At 42.9% G+C, this 13,975-nt stretch overlaps 1 protein-coding gene across 8 annotated transcripts in view; it reads right to left on the bottom strand.

Moving 5' to 3' along the window:
- Nucleotides 1-13,975, bottom strand: part of mino (glycerol-3-phosphate acyltransferase mino) — an 86,352-nt gene that overhangs the window by 30,755 nt on the left and 41,622 nt on the right. Inside the window, exon 1 of one of the 8 annotated variants that reach the window (XM_071674157.1) lies at nucleotides 3,997-4,215. The exons of 6 other annotated variants lie outside the window; for them this stretch is intronic. The gene's annotated coding sequence lies outside the window, so the exon portion shown is untranslated. Of the gene's footprint in view, nucleotides 1-3,858; nucleotides 4,216-13,975 lie in introns of those variants that run through there. One more of the 8 variants, XM_071674153.1, reaches the window with a different exon arrangement.

Below are 13,975 nucleotides of genomic sequence, written 5' to 3' on the forward strand. Positions count from 1 at the left end.
GGGCAGTAAAACTTGTGTAACCGGTTGGTTGTTCGGACTATTTTCAGTGTCCGGAGAGTTACGTAAACACAGTAACACAGAGAAGTGAAGCACCTCTCAAGAATATTTGTCTGCACTTTCTTCGGCCATTCTGCTGTGATTTCACACAAAACTGATAAATTAATTTGCGGAGAGTGGTGTGTTTCCGCATTTTATCATAAAGAAACCTGCCCAAGAGTCGTATCCGATTTCATTATCAACCGACAGATTTTTCTTAGTATACTGTGCAAACATGATCCCGGCAACGTCGACGAAAAGAGAGGGCAGAGGTGTGTGTGTGTGTGTGTGTGTGTGGGGGGGGGGGGGGGGGGGGGTCGTGGCACCCAGGTCCTAGCTTCCATCGAGGGGCCAAAGTCTTAAGTAATTTAGGTCATGCAGTATTAAGGTAATTCCAAGATTGATTATATATATATATATATATATATATATATATATATATGTATTATGTATATTTGCGTGTGTGGACGTATGTATATACATGTGTATGGGGGGGAGGGGGTTGGGCCATTTCTTTCGTCTGTTTCCTTGCGCTACCTCGCAAACGCGGGAGACAGCGACAAAGTATAAATATATATATATATATATATATATATATATATATATATATATATATATATATACAGTCAGTAAGTACTATCAACCATCAACAGTGTTTTAATTGCACCTCATTTGGCTTGAAATTAAGACACACACAATTACATATATATATATATATATATATATATATATATATATATATATATATATATATATTGAGGATAGGTGAGAACTTAAAAGTGGGGAAACAAGAGGATAGTAGTAGATGAAGTGCATAATGTAGCTTTACGCAGATGTGAGTAGTTCGTTAGATACGAAACTTCGCCGTCTTATCAATATACCCCCGGCATCCAGGCGTGTGTGCTTGTAAACAAGCCAAGCGTTGTTCGAGGAAAGGAGCTCAGCGAGACTAAGAAATGCTCCCGTTGAAAAGACGGATGGGTGATTATTTTTTATTTCCACTGGAGTGTATTCCTTGTTTGTGCTGTCATAGAGATATATTACATGGATTTTGTGCCTTCGTTATATTCTACTTTCTAACGGTCCGACAATGTTTTTCTAATACCACGAGCCCCCTCAACCCCCATAAAGAGCGAGGAGGTATACAACCAACAACATCACAATCTCTAACGCCACCTGGCAATTGAACTTCGCAAGCTCTAACTCAGCACTTCCGCCCCTCCACTATTTAAGGTACGCTGACCCTTCTGAACCGGATATTCTGAATGTCACACACATGCACTATTACTAAATTCTGAGAAAAAAAAAAATCATCAGCATGGCAATCAGTGAATGACAAAATAAGCTAACACATTACTGTTGGTAGTGTTGGTAACACTGTTCGTTCCAATGATGTAATCTCCAGGTTCACCAAAACCTCCACTGAATTTTAAAAACACTCAAGGATTTCGCTCAAAGTAAAATATCTTTATTCAACAGTGTCCCAGCGCTTGGTTCATTCCAAAGAGCTTGTACCCTCGAGGTATGTGCAGGATTTCCAAATCACATATACACGACAATACTACATTACAACATATATAAACTCTCTAGAATGAAAAAAAAGTGTTTAATTTCAGAGAAGACCCATAGCAAAAGGAAGACTTAATATGGGAAATGTCAGACCAGTTGGATACTAGAGGAAGCTATGCAGGATCTTGGGTACGACCAGGTGTTTTTTTTCCCCCCCTCCGACCATACCCTCTTCCCGGCTTATGACCAACATTTCTTGAACTTTGCGAATTTTGTTCTGGTGGTCTGAAGGGGAAAAAAGACACTGCATATAGAAGGCAAGTTGTGGTGGAAGGGGAGGAAGGGAAGCAAAAGTCATGAAGTGTAATGATACACGATGTGTGTTTGATGAGGATTACAATCACTGAATTATGTAATACTCGTAGGGTTTTGCTTATATATATATATATATATATATATATATATATATATATATATATATATATATATATATATATATACACACAACCCCCAGCATACTGGCGGGTTTATTAGTGAGCTACTTACAACCCCTTCTATTTCTTTGTTTTTTCATCCCTTCAGCGTCTGGACAAATAACATCAAGGTGGCCGAAAAGATCACCTTCCCTAACCCTAAAATACAGTACTTTTGGGTAGATTACGTAAATACAAGTCTAGAAAATATTGCAGTAAACCCAAACCGTAGAAGTGGTAAATGGCCAAGAATTCAAAGTCATGGATCCCGGGAAAGATTAGGGAAACATATGTAAAAAAAAAAAAAAAAAAAAAAAAAAGTCCCGGCGATCTGCTAGAGCCTGGCAACCAGGTAGGTGTTGGCCACCGTCCACTGCCTAGCTCTGGGAGTACCAACCTTCCCGCGAAATGGCACTACCAACAACGAGGCCAGCAACCAACCGCCCTTCACTCGGTTGCTAGGCTTATATCATTGCTCTACAAAAACGCACAAAAACACATGTCCTTTATACAACCATATCTCTGCTCTACAAATACACGTGTCTTTTATACAACCATATCTCTTTCTTATAGGCTTACATCACTGCTCCATAAAAACCACGTGTCCTTTACAGAACAAATATCCATTTCTTACAATCTTACATCACTGCTCGACAAAACACTTGTCCATATGCAATCACTCTACCTTTCTTGCATATACAAACGTGTCCAAACAACTCTATGCCTTTCTTGTGACTAACTTATTTCTCACAATGGTTGCCTAAATAAAATACAAGTCATCAATACAATTGTTTACAATTAACTGCCAATTACTTCTTTTGGAGGTTAATCTCGGTTTATTTCCAAAACATTTAGGCAACCCAGCACAGCCGATCATCCATTCCCGCCCCAGTATAATACACAGTTTTAGTGAGACTTCGAAACACACACGCATCTCCACTTTTATCTTGAACTTACTGGTAATTAAATACATTAACACTACTTCAATGACATGTCCTTTAAGAATACTGTAGTTCACAGCATGTAATCATCATCTGAAATACATTCGAATTTCGAAGCCCGGTTACGGGTTTCGGTCTACAGTCAACTCCTCAATGGATTGTTCGATAAACTGGTTACGTAGAATGAAGCTGGGATATATACTTCTTAAGTAACATAAAAGGACAAATTAACATAATTCATTTTCAAAGACTGTCTAAAGAAAGTTTTACGATATACTAATTTACGACTACTTCCATTTGCACCATATGGAAGTGTGGCGGATTACTAACAAAGAAAACTGCAACACCAGCTAAGTCTCTTGATGTGTATCTAAAATAAGTTCAAAATATTTAGCATTGCGAGACCAGGGAACTGCCTGAAATATACCCAAATTATGAAACATAGCAAAACATACGGATACTAATTACAACACAGTGCAGGCACCTCATCGTATGGATGGGGTTCCTTTTCTTTTGAGAGGTTAATCTGCATCTTGATAAAATTGGTGGGAGTGAACGAAACAAACGCCATGTTCGTCAAGCGAATGAACCCTGGCGGTCAAGATCTTGTCAACAAGCCACTCGATCTCCATATCGAAGGGTTAATAAACGTACCTCACAACCTTTAAAGACTTATCTATCAACTTAGGGAATAAGCCTAGCCACACCAAGCGACAGCGCATATACAGGGTTGGATGAAACGAATTATACGGGCCAGATCGCATTCAGAACTTTTTGAGTCTCATGCAAAGGGAGGCAATTCATTTTCTTTTTAACTTATGGACGTAAATTTTGCAAAACAACCCACTGAATTCTAAAGTGAAACTGACAATACTTCATCTCAGTACATGATTACTTACATCTTGGATGACAATCAAACACTCAGTTCCAACAACTTCAGAATTAGACTTGTTATATCGGCTACGGGCGCTTCTGTGCAAATAAGAAAAAAAAATATTTAAAACTAGCTTCTTATTTCTGGGGCGTGCCACACCTACACCTTTCAAGAGAATGTCTCCACCGCCTCACAGTCTTCATCAAAACCGTAAATCTCAGATCAAATAGCTCAATTTTCTCTGTCTTCACTGATATCGGAAAACCACTGAGAGAGACAACAGCAGTGATACAATGTTCGCAACTCCGTTGCCTTGCGGGTAGCGAGCACAACGGTTTGACTATCTCGGACCCGCCCTGCCCTCAAACTGCATCCGAGACAGTCCTGACACTGCACATATACCCTCCCAACCATCTTATATAAATCACAAGTTAAGAATAACTCCAAACTCCATGGTAATTTTAAATGGTTTTTTTATCCGCAGCGCTGCGGTGCCCCCACAGCTGGTACGCGTCGAAAGGAGGGAAGAAGCGCCAACGCATTCTCTTTCCTTCCAAATATACAGCCATGGTCGTACAGAAGTTACTTAAGTACACGGTACCCACTGACCCAGTGAACTGAGACTGTAAAATGCTTTATTTGCTACAATATACAATACCACACATCGGTACAATAACTCAGGATTTGTAGTTAATGGCGATTGCCGACACTAACAATAAAGAGGAACAAAGTTGCACCTAGGTTAAAAGCAGTGAGGTTGCAGATTCCTGACAAATTAAGGACGCCAAGGACAGAGAGAGAGAGAGAGAGAGAGAGAGAGAGAGAGAGAGAGAGAGAGAGAGAGAGAGAGAGAGAGAGTCAAGATAATCATATCAAAAGTTAGATTGCCCTGTAACACGCCACCTTATTGAGACAATAATTCTTTAAACTTCTAGACTCGAGCACTCTCACCCGTACGACAACTGGGAAAATTTCAGCAAAGAGGGAGGCACTGTGAAATACGCTACTCGTGCGCATATTACTATTTCCTCAGTTGAATACGGATGTTTTCTCAAGTTACGAATGAATCATCAAGGTACCTCCTGGGAAAACTAAAACGCCGACAAAAACACTCGACTGTGGCCAAGGTGAGAAAGTCAAACCTAGGTCAGGAATCTCCTTCGTTTGTTTTTATCTGGAATACTATCCAGAAGTCGCCTAAACCCAAGCATACCTTTGCACCTAAGAATTTTAATTATCTACAAATAACAAAACTGACGCTGTCATGGAATCTAAATCTACAAAGACAAAACTGACGCCGTAATGAAATTATCTCAATCCCTCTAAATTGGCAACATCTCAGTTACGTGTCCATTGACAGGATGTTGTTCGAACATTTTTTTGTTTCTTCACTGAATACCTAGGGTAAAGACTTAGCATTTTATCAGGGCAGCAACAGTGAGAGGAAAAACAACAAGCTAGGTGCATTTTGACCGACTGAATGTAACCTAATATTCAACACTACAAATTTCTCGAATATTCTTTTTTCTTCCTTATCAGGGGAAGGAGAGCCAACGGTATAAGATGCTGGACAATGTGGACACCCTTGTCGCTCTCGGCATCAACGCGTCGGTGCGATGGCCCAGGCTCTTTAGTCGCTGCATCGCACCGTCTTGCTCACGTATCTTAGAGCGCCACCCCCTACGACACCCAGCGTATTACCCAAGTGTTCGTTTCTCCGGAAAAAAAAGTAAAAAATCACATTTTTGTATCTCGTAATCTTCAGCGAAAGAGCGGAAGCCACCAAGCGGCGTCGGCGACAACATAAGTAGCCTGGCACACAGCACCCGTAGTATGATTACCTAACACCGAGTATACATACATCCGCGATGCACCTCTGGTTACGACAGCAGCCCAGATTTGTCGGTCTTTGGGCAGGGCGAGGGGAGCAAAACGATGACTCGGCGGGCACCCACACACGGCAGCAGTCCCTTCAACGTGACTCGTACACACTGTGCTAGGCAAGACTTCTTGAGATGACCGTGTCGCATACTTCCCTACTACCCTCCTGATTCTATTCTAACATTCAAAAGTTTTATTTGGCAAAGTCTATAAAGTTAAAGTGTGCCCGTTCAGAGAGTGTTGGTCAAGTGCACATATTATCGGCTAGGTTGACGCAAGCATGAAGCGTACATTGAGTAACATCGACACATACAAAAAAAAATGTCTTTCACAACCCCTTGACTTGCGAGAGAGTGGTAATAACAGCAATGAAACTCATACTTCTACCAGTAGAGTATTCTAAAGAAACCAATGTAGACTACAGTAAACCACCACTTTAAAAAAGCATACACTGAAAATCATCGTACTGAACGGTTTATCTTTCTTTGAAGTATGACTACAGCTTTTCGTGAAAAAAAAAAATCATTTATCTACCCTCTGAAAATATAGCTTTAAACTACTGTACATGTCTACTTATAACTATGGTACATTCCCACATATATATCTTTTGAAAATAGGAGTAACTGTACGAAATGACTTTCCACTAAACCATACACCATTTTTTTTCTAAAAACAGGAAATTCCTTTTTGTTAAGACCGTCAAGATCATTACGGCTGCCTGCTTCATGCCGTCACCAACAACCGAAAAAAAAACCTATAACACCTTCTTCACAAGCTTATGATATAGTTCTGCGATCATATACACTCGCACGGTGTAAACAGCCCGAGCGAAAATACGACAAACGTTCGGCCAATGAACAGCCATGACACAGCTCACCACCGCAGCCCTCGGAGCAAGTCAGTGACCCGGAACCCCGCTTCCCTCACCCCCCAACCAACCCTTCCCCAACACCACCTGAAGTTTCGACCCCCTCAGCCCCCCTCCAACCCCCTGACGTCATGGACCCCCCCCCCCACGCACCACCACTGGCTGCCCCTCCCCCATCCCTCCCAATAGTTTTCCCCCGGGTAGCAGTGATGCCAAGGCCGAAGGAGAGTTTCACCTAGAGAGTCCCGGCCAAATTTCCGGTAGTCGCGCTCTACTAAAGCCGACACACCGTCGCCTTCTCGCCACAGCTGTTAGAAGAGTATCATGCGAATTAATCGATGAAGAGAAGGGTAGAAGATAAGACGAGGAGAACAGCAGTAACTTCAAAGAGTAAAGGAGGGCGGTCTGTATGTAACTGATCCACATCCAAACCAGCAGGTAGGAAATGCATCCGTGCCCATCCCATACCTACACCAGAAACAAGAGGGGACAACTGTGCCTACTCCACACACCCACGTCAGCTGTAGCACTGTAGGAGAGTTGTCAGCAACGCCTGGCCTGTGAAATAACTAAGAAAACCAGGTCATACATTACGGTAATTACTGTGAAGACAGCGACGCATCCGGTCCAACACAAGTCGGGTGGGCGTTTAAGGAGGTATGTAAGGAGATATAAGAGATAGAAAACACCCAAGCTGGGGTTTTCAAGGATTAAACAGAGGCAAGCAAGCCAACCCTACGAAACGTGTAGGCTGCCACTCCTGTCGCCAACACTCCAGTGTGGTGACTATGAGTGGAGTGAGAATATATATATATATATATATATATATATATATATATATATATATATATATATATATATATATATATATATATATATATATATATTTATTTTTTATTTTTTATTATACTTTGTCGCTGTCTCCCGCGTTTGCGAGGTAGCGCAAGGAAACAGACGAAAGAAATGCCCCCCCCCCATACACATGTATATACATACGTCCACACACGCAAATATACACACCTACACAGCTTTCCATGGTTTACCCCAGACACCCCACACGCATTACATTTCACAGCTGATGTTGAAATTTCCGTCTGATGACCTGAAGATTTGCCGTCCTAATATTCTTTCTATCTTCTTAAGCTAGGCTAGGTTACGTCGGGTAACGTTTCTAGGATCAAATAAATTGGTAAATTTAACCTGACCTTGTCGGTCTTAGAAAAGCGTTGAAAGGGAGAGAGGCGAAGCTTAGCGAGATCGTTTCCTTCAAATCATGTTTTCCTAAAAGACAGAGCTTAAGCGAAATCGAAAACAGTGATGGGTCTTACGCCATTCAATTCTCTACTGCTAGGAAACAACAGCATAAATTATAGTTCAATGGGTTTAGCCTGGCCCTTATGGAGCAAGTCAAACATCTTCACGATAATGATCCCTGTCAGCTACGACACACACACACAAACATATATGTGTGTGTGTATGTAACTGGATCATCATATCCTAGGGGTCGTATCATCGCACTCAAGGTCCGTGGCATCATGCTTCTGGAAATGATGGTTGAGAAAAGCAGGCAGACGATCCAGCGGCGCGAGCAGAAGGGCAAACAGGTGGGTGACAGGCAGCCATAACATGGAGTGTTAAGTTAACGTATGGATTTGACCAGCCACCGAGCCGACCAAAGCTTCTAGGTGAAGAGGAAGACACACCACGGGTATACTTAAGGATTCTCTCTCCCGTAATAACATTGTTACGTCAGATCACATGACCTGGTGGTATATTATAAGGTTATCTGCTGGAGGACAATAGCAGTATCCCATATTTCTAACCTGCATAAACAAAGGATAGTACAGTACTGAATTTCCACAATGAGTTTTTCCCCCAGTTTAATATCATATAGGGTAGGCAGATATGGTAACTACCTGCCAAGGTAAAAAGCCATCTGCTATCTCCCTTCTCTGCACCGTGGGAGGGAGCTACGAAAAACTCGTCCCTGCTCTCGCTCCCCAACATGTTATTCATCTCTGTCCTCTTACTAGCTTAAATCCTAATTCATTCCCACTGTGGATGGTATATCCTCTCTTTGATTACACTTCACAATGGTAAGAGAAACGTAATCAGGTCAAATTTCTAGGGAGTCAGGGGGATGCATTTCAGAGATGAAAGGGAAATAGTGTTACTTAATTTCCCCCCCTCCCCCTTCTGCTCTTCATACCAAGTACGCACTAGTTATTTTCCCCGCAAGTCGTCACCAGTGGGTCAAAGAGCATTTTAACGAATGCTCCTTTCTTTCATATTACTACTTTTTTTTATACAGTTTGAAGACAAGAAAGATCAATTTTCTATTGTACTACAAAAGCACAGGGGTTGCGTGAGAGTCAAATCCGACGCCAAATTCTCGATAGTGTTACGTTAAAACAAACACACCAGCCTTACCTAACCCCTAAACACGGAGCCCCGGCACCTAACCCGTCTGCCTCAACGTAACCCAGAGGTTATATAAGACACTGGTCGGCGAGATGGTCTGATCCATCGGGTTCGAATGGTCGACAAAAAAACACAACGTATCAACTATATATATATATATATATATATATATATATATATATATATATATATATATATATATATATATATATATAATCGCATAAAATGCCCTGATGTCTCATCTACCAAAGAAATATTATATATATATATATATATATATATATATATATATATATATATATATATATATATATATATATATCGAATAACAATGATCATCAACTAGGTCAGGTCGAGGACGGTGTGTGTTGTGCACCAGTTACTGACTGGCCGAACGCCTCAATTGACAGATCAATAGAACTTAATAAGCAGCAGCCACGTCATTATGGCTGATGGATGCTCACCGTTAGCTCTCAAAGGCTGGGCTATCATCATACACGTTGTGCTCGCGGTGTAATGCTCCCCTTCTGTAGTTCTTCCAAATTTACCCAGACACTCAATTCTCCAGTTTTCCTTATGACAAAGTTGCAGGCGCGGAATCCATAGCAAAACACCCAAAAGAAAAAATAACTTAAGCAATCCGACTGTCTAGTCATATCCCGTAAAAAAAAAATAAATAAATCCGGTACACATCATGATATTCGATAGCCAGAAACAACCGGTTCCCAGGTCGAACTTTGAACGAGTGGATCGGATCTGTTCTCACGAAGCGTAAACTATGGTCACGCCCCTGTTATCAAACCCCAAACTTCAACGTAACACATTCTTGCCAAAGAGATAAAAAGCATCGGACTTAGTATGTACAACAGATACAAGTTTCCCGTTCCGCTTTCACGGGGAAGTGACGAAGGAAAATCCCCACCTTTCTAAGTCTGTTGTTCAGATACAAGCGATTATTACCCTACACAACGTCGTTATGTCCAGGAATCAGTGTGTGTGTGTGTGTGTGTGTGTGTGTGTGTGTGTGTGTGGTGGATGTGGTTATCGTGGACATTGGCCAGGGTCCAGAGCTGCAACGCTGGGGCGTAAACAAACCCGAGGTGGCCGTGGTGCCGGCGGGGCGAGGCGGGCGGTCAGTCCGTCGGTCGGTCGGTCGGTGAGGCGACTCCCGGCCCTCAGGGCCTGGGATCAATGTGCCTGTCACCGCCTGATGCTTGCTGCCTCGCCTTACCACCTTACCCTCCACTTCGTTACACAACGCACATACGCCTCTCACGAGGTTCGTAGCCCACAGCAGGTGGCTGTGTGTGTGTGTGTATGCAACCACTTACACGCGTGCGCCCGTGCGGGTGTACAAGTATTTCTCAAGCGGCTATTTAACATCTGGCCGTGCACAACGAACATCCAGTGAAGTGCAGCCACTCCCAGCCAAACTATGCACACGTGCTCTCCGACAGTTCATGTTCAAGATTTACGGCTTCAAAATAAAACCTCGTACAACACAGAAATGCTCTCTCTTTAACATTCCTTAGAACCAGTCACCAGAACTGAACCAAGGCATGTGGAGCAGCCGGGGGGAACAACCATGGACAGGTCTGGTTGTGAATACAGGGAGGGCTGTGATTTCGATGCGTTCCACATGCCAGGCGAGGGTATGGATGCCAGTGAATGAGGCCTTTCCCGACGTTACCTCGCTGACGCGGGGCAACGGCGAACAAGGGTGAAAGAAATGTGTGTAATCAAACAATAGACAATGTAGCACTGCGTCACACTTTCCATTTACAGAGGTAAACAAGAGGTTCAGCCCCGTGTAAGTGCTGCTCTAAATCATCTCTTTGGTGATCCGATTTCTCACCGCGTTCAATGGCCAACGATCAGATTTCTCAACGTATTCAATGGCCACTGATCCAGTTTCTCACCACATTCGATGGACAATGATCCGATTTCTCACAAAGACGGCCAATGATCTGGTTTCTCGCCACATTCAATGGCTAATTATGCGATTTCTCGCCATACTCAATGGACAGCGATCCGATTTCTCGCCAAATACAACGGCCATTGATCCGATTTCTCGCCACATTCAATTACTTACCGCATTCATCAAACAATTTCTTTCCTCAACAATATCATGTGACAAATGAACTACCCATTTTGTAATGTCATACTTTTTTTTTTTTTTGTACATAAAGCGATGCAATCCATATCATAACAACACATTACGGTGCACCGGGATTAATGACAACGTCTCTAAGACGTACTTACTCTTGCATTGCACTTCACTGACCCCCCCCCCCCCCCCTTCTCCTTGTTGCTGTGTCCGTGTGGTTATCTGTCCCGTAATAATTGGATGGTCAAGATATTAGCCTAGGTGGTCGACAAATTAACCCAGGATGGTCGACAAATTAGCCCAGGATGGTCGACAAATTAGCGCCTGCGTGGTTGACATATTAGCCTAGGTATGTCGACACATCAGCCCAGGATGGTCTACATATTAGCCCAAGTTGGTCGACACATTAGCCCAGGATGGTCGACACATTAGCCTAAGATGGTCGGTCGAAACATTAGCCTTTCGCATCAAGGTTCCTACCACAGTATAATGATGCCGTCTACCACAATATAATGACTTCTACTGCAGTATAAAGATTCTGTCAACCACAGTGTGATGTTACTGTCTACCACAATATGATGGTTTACCACAGTATGATGTCTACCACATTATGATGCTGCCTATCACAGGATGATAATGATGTCTACCACAGCATGATGGTGGTTTACCACAGTATGAAGACAATGTCTATCTACCATAGCATGATGTTATCTACGTCAACAATGATAATACTGTCTACCACAGTACGAGGAGGCTCTCCACCACAGTGTCAAGGTAATGTCTACCATACTTATATTGCCGTCTGCCAACGTAAAATAATGCCAGCAAACACATTACAATGATGCTGTTTACCACAGTAAACCTGGTAATCAATCATGACCTTATTTATAAGACGCTATCACGGTGACCTTAAGAGAATTCCAAAGGTCAACATCGTTGTATTTTTTCCTCTCTCCCTCTTTTTGTGGGTAAGCGATTATCAGTCTTGAAAATAAGCGCTATAGGGTATCTGCTTCTAGCCTTGTACCGTGGGGTCGCCCTGAGAGACCACGGGGAGGAAGGGACACGAACCCTGATGTGGATAGTCCCAATAACAAAGGCGTGTGATGGGACCTTCCCCTGACGACTTCCCTGCTCGTGGTGCACGCCATCTGCGGTGTTGCCATGACGACGGTGCCACATGGCAGGTACAGTGCCACAAGGGGAGGTAGTGTTATGCCCTATACAGAGAGGGGAGACTTTCCCTCCATGGATGGATAACCTCGATGGAAGGGTAACAATAAGGACACACGTCGGGGGAGGAGGAGGAGCCTTCTCGAAATGGGTGGAGTGCCACCTCGGGGTTTCTGTTACGGGACCCCTACCCGTCTTGATCGATGTGAATAACTTGGCACGTAGGCTGAGGGGTGTGGGGGGGTTTCGAGAGGAGGGAACTTGGGAGGAGGTAGGGCGTTCAAGACATCGAGGAGGTAGCGCCACTATGCTGGCATTACCATCATAACGTGATGCCACAGCTGCGAGGGAGTGACAAAAACCATAATGACGCGTCATGACAAGACGAGCGTCATGAGGAGAATGCAGTGAACCATGGAGTGCCACACGGCGATGTAAAATGTGCCAGATCACAGCACCATGTTACTCTGGCACAAGGCGGGCCAATAAAGTGCCGCACCACTTTAACTCGCCCCTCTGAGTTTGATACTTCGAAGTGACAAGACGATTTGTGACCTTGCATGTATGTATGTATGTATGTATGTATGTATGTATGTATGTATGTCCCAAAAGTTGCCTTATCAATGCACACTCAACCTTTAAGAAGATAATGATTTAAGAAGATAATGATATACGAAGATAATGATAAACGTGTCTGCTTCAGGGAGTTAAAGCACTATCTAGCCTCAAAACAATATAAAAAAAAAAAAAAGCTACGTACCTCGCACATCTTCCATTATCAGTTCACGGCCAGAACAGTCTTGCATAACATTTATATCATGATGTTATTTACTGTCAGGCGCAGGCTATAATCATGACACTTTGAAAAGTAGGATCAAGACCAAAAGGGGGTGGTAATGGTGACCCACACCATAGATTACTGTGTCCCGCGGTAGAGACCAGTATGGAACCGAGATCACCAAGACCACAAAAGAGTTCACTGTAACCATTTAAAGGAGTCATTATGACCCCTGGAAGAGGTCACAGTGATCCATGACAGAGGTCATGATGACCAAGAACAGCCTCCTTGTAACTAAAGACGAATCCCTAAACTTTGTCTTCCGAGGGTTCGCTACTTCCTCTACCGTAGCTCCGGTTCAGCGAGTAAGTGTTCTTTAGATTGGCTTATCACTTTATCAGACCCTTATCATCACCCTGACATAGGCTGGGTTTAAGTAGGGGGGGAAAGATGATCCCAGCCATTAAATGGTGTACGTACAGTCGCTTCAACCTACATTAGAATTCAATTTCTATTTCAAACACCTTATTCTCATAGGAAGAGGGATCCCATGCCAACAAACGCATTCCAACCTTCACTGTGGTATTCATCCAGTTGCTGTGGGAGGGAGTATGGGTCATGTTATCGAAGGTGACGTCACCATCTCCCTCACGTTGACATCATTATCTCCCACTGTGGAGTAGTACGTCCGAGTTCGTACTATCTTCTCCCGTCCCTCACCCTCACCGAACAATGTACGATATATTATCGAAGTGGACTTCACTTCCTCAGTGTCAAGAGAGGGTCAGTTATCACAAAAAAAAAACTTAATCATTTGTTCTATACAAGCTAGGCTAGGTTAGGTGCAAAATACAAAATCAACCTAATCTAACCAGAAAAAAACGTTGGTGGAGCGAGTCCTCAAGCGATTTTAA

The sequence above is a fragment of the Panulirus ornatus genome, chromosome 19, assembly GCF_036320965.1.
Source record: "Panulirus ornatus isolate Po-2019 chromosome 19, ASM3632096v1, whole genome shotgun sequence".
Taxonomy (NCBI): domain Eukaryota; kingdom Metazoa; phylum Arthropoda; class Malacostraca; order Decapoda; family Palinuridae; genus Panulirus; species Panulirus ornatus.